Raw genomic sequence first — 4,236 nt, 5'->3', positions numbered from 1 at the left:
GACTCTGACTAGGGATTAAGGACGTGGAAAAATCACTGAGATCAAGGCTTTAGCGCTGACCAACTGGAACAACACTGCGGCGTTGAGGTAAGGTCTGAAGGCAGCTTAAGTAGTGGATCCTCTGATGGTCTTGATGAGCTGCACCTGTGCAGGAGGCTCCCTCAGAGGATCCACGGCGGACTCTGCTGGAGAAAAATGGTATTTTCTCCAGCTCCCAACAATTACTCCTTCCACAGATGCTGTTGGTAGGTTTTATGTCAACCAGCTTTTCACATCTAAACCCTGTTTTTTATCTCTATGTTTCCAATAAAACAAATTAGTCAGAGTTGATGTGTACAAGCTGGGAACACCAATTTAAAAATCTTGTTTACTGGATTTAGTTCAAGACTTCAGGTCATTTGATCATATTTAGGAACAAAAAAAAAGAATGTCAGTAAAACTAATACAGTATATATTGTGACTTATTTCAGAAAGGTAAATTTGTGTTATATAGACTCAATAAACATAGCATGGAGTGCTTTAGGCCTTCATTTTTATTTTGATGATTATTGCTCTCCAATGATAAAACAAATAAACATGGTCTATATAAAAGAATCAGAATATTGTGGACAAAATTAAAAATAATGAAATAATGAAAACTGCAAAGGCCTAATAGGTTTTACAGTAAAGCACTGAGAAATTCCTTCTGCTGACAGGCTTTTTTTTGGAGATGCTGACTTCATTTCCCAGCAGGACATGCCACCTGCACACAACTCCAACCGACAAAACGGTGGTTCAGAGGCCTGGATGTCGCTGTGACCTCTGACCCGATTATCGTGGCTCCTGTTGCACCTCAGCAGAGCCAAGGCTGATCGCCTCCATGCGACGCTGCGTTGATGCATTCATCAGATTCGTACACAGTTATGGCACAACAAAGGCGACCCGTTCTCTTCCTTTTAGTCCCTGAAGTTGTTAGTTTCTGTTTTTCTGTCTTCTTTAGAACTGACCACAGCTTCCTGATAGATTTAGAATCAGAGAAGTTTCCTGACCACAAGACCAACTTAACCACAAGACTGAACTTTAGGTCCTGTTGTTCTCACTTTTGCCTTGTGACGGTACACCATCTTTCTAAAAGTAACTGCAGATCACCAGCAAACTGTTCCTGGATTACTGGGAGTGGTTATTTTTTCAGGAGCATTTGGATTTGGCTCATTGTTCTTCGGCAGAATTCAGAGGAAGTCCATTTTATTGGATTAGAACATCTAACCCTTCATCAAGAAGACTTTTCCTGCATTTCTAATGCTTTCCAAGCTCTTCTTCACTTAAACTGGATGGAAACATGACAACCAATACATTTGAATTTTCTGAAACGACATTAACTGTCCCAACCGATATGAAACACAGCATCGCTATGGGGAAACATGGAGGTGGCAGCATAATGATGTGGGGAGTGTTTTACTTCAGCATGGACAGCAAAAATAAGATGGAGATTAATCTCAGGTAAAAACTGATGTTTGTGGCTGTATGTTAGTTATTCTGACTAAACATTTTAGAAACCGTTCTCATTGTTATAAATGTGTGACTCTAAGACTGAGAGCCTCTCCTCTTTATTTCTTCTTCTGTGGTATTGTTTTGTTTAATTATTACTTTCCTCTCTTTTGTATTTGTGTCCTGAGGGTGTTTGTTAGTTTTCATCAAATATAGTGCATCAAGTTTGTGTTGGGATCTGGAGGTTTTGTCCACTTTCTCCACCAGAGGGCGCACGAGATCTCCTGGGGCATGAGCTGACTGCTATACCTGTCTTCAATCTGCTCATCAGGAGACTCCTACTTAAGGAGGCGGAGACTCCAGTGCTAGAGTGTTAGCCAGTAATGGTACAGCTAGACCTGAGCCAACCTGCCTGATCTTTTCTCTGTGTTTTTGCGTGAACCTGCCTGATCCAATTCTCTCTCTCTGCCTACAGAACCTGACCTGTCGGAAAACCTGAAACCTGGAAGTAACTCAGTTCTGGAATCTGCCTGCCTGCATTCGGTCAGTCTCTGCCTGCCGACAAACCTCTGGACCCTCAGGGTACCCCCCTCCTGCTGATCTGTTCCCCCCTGAGCAGGTATTACCTCAATCACCTGACAAACTACTGGAGCGGCCATTTTTGCCCAAATATAGTAACACCTCACCCCTGCCATCTTCCGGCAGTGACGTCACGGTGCGGTAAGCCTAGCGCCATTCTCCCCGCTTTACAAGCTAAATCAATGGGAACTACTAGACACATCTGCAATCAACAACAATTATTGAAGATTTCCAGAGGACTTCACCATTGAAATCCACCAGATTCCTGATCCTCCACGGACGGGTTCGTCTTTGGATTGCCAACTTAAAGATGGATTGAACTTCTGGCCACAGAAAAAACACGTCATTAATCCGTTACTCTCTGTTTCGCATAGTGCACTAGTTGTCGCCATGGTGGATAATAGCGCGTTGTGACAAACACCAGATACAGCACTGGGACTTGATCAACAGCCGATACCGCACCGTGACAATGTCACAAACCAGTAGGTGGCAGTAGTGTTCTTTGACAAACATGGATGCCTCCAGTAATGTAAAGTAATGAAATTAATCTTAATCAAAAACACATATCATTTATTGAACAGTACGTAATAATTTCATACTTTAAGGACATTTAGAAGTTTATATTTCCTTTAACAGAGCTTATTCTAACTGGTGAAGGTATTGGTACTGGAGTTGACATTAATGTATAAACTGCTTTTCTTATACCTTGAGTTTTCTCAGTAAAGGAGTTTGCAAAGTCATTGCAGGTAATTAGAAATAAAAGAAATAATACTCTATCCATTCAAAAGAACAATAAATGATTAATAGTGACACATAGATATATGAAATGTGTGAAAATTTATTAGCAAGGGCTTAATGTAAATCTGGTCACAGGCAGACGTGGATAGGAACTAGTTACATTTAGTTGAGTTACTTTTGGGGAGAAAAATTAGGATTTTTTGTAGTAGTAGTATTTTACTGTCAATCAGTGGCAGTTCTAGACCACCATATTTTCATGGGCACACAGAAAAGCATGAAGCAAAAAAAACAGACAAGGGATTCAAATACATTAAGAGAGATGCATGAAGTGACAGTTCCATTCAATTAGGTTTAATAAAAATTATGTCTTCCAACTAAATATTAATTTTTAGCTTGAAAATGTTCACATGGATTATTGTTAAAATCAAAATAAAGGTCCCTTAGCATAGCAAAAATGAAACTGAAAAAATTGCATTTATATAAATATGTAAAAGATCACATAAAGCTATGATTTGGAATATTAGGTCAATATGCAATTCAATTCAGCTCATTTCCATGGTGCCAATTCACAACACACGTCATCGCAAGGCACTTTACAGTTCACCAGATCCTCCAGTCAAATTGATTAACAGTTTGTCTGTGGAAAAAACAGTTGATTGCATCGACTCATTGACTTGAATGCAATCCCTCTCACTAAGCATGCTTGTAGTGACAGTAGAGAGGAAAAACTCTCAAATGTCTAGAACCGCCCACGCTGTCAATGACTATCTATTACTATCGGTGTAAACACATGTAATCAGATCTTACCAGTAAAACATGGGCGGTTCTAGACGGGAGCCAACTGGGGGCCAGTGCCCCTGTAGATCATGTCCTGGCCCCTGTTATGGCCCCTGTACCTAAGACATAATACTAAAAGAAATTCTAATGATGATATTTGCTGGAACCAACATGGTTTGTGATAGGTCCTTTGGATCTATTTCAGTTTTTTTCTTTAAAAAATTCTGTTTTATTAATTATTCAAAGACAATAAGGTGATAACTTCAGTTGTATTGAGATAGGATCCCAGTTTTCATCTGCTAAATGTTTTTTTCTTTTCAAAAAAACAAAAAAATCAGAAATGTATCAGTTTTTCTTAAGTTCTAATTCTGATTTTATAGAAAAACTGTAATTTCAACTTAAATTAATTTAAAAATTCCTAAATTATGAGTTAATATTGACCTAATATTCCAAATAATAGCTTTATTTGATCTGTTAGATATTTATATAGGTACATTTTTTTTGTTGTTGTTGCTTTTTTGCTATGCTAAGGGATTTTTATTTTTATTTTAATAATAATCCAAATGAACATTTTCAAGCCAAAAATATTCAGTCGGAAGACCTATAATTCTAATTATCATATTTTCACGAGCATAAGGCGCACCGTACTAAAAGGCGCAGTCTCAGTTATGTGTG

The sequence above is a fragment of the Cyprinodon variegatus genome, unplaced genomic scaffold (genome assembly GCF_000732505.1).
Source record: "Cyprinodon variegatus isolate N-32 unplaced genomic scaffold, C_variegatus-1.0 Scaffold842, whole genome shotgun sequence".
NCBI classification, from domain to species: Eukaryota; Metazoa; Chordata; class Actinopteri; order Cyprinodontiformes; family Cyprinodontidae; genus Cyprinodon; species Cyprinodon variegatus.
Note: the sequence above shows the minus strand (reverse complement) of the source record.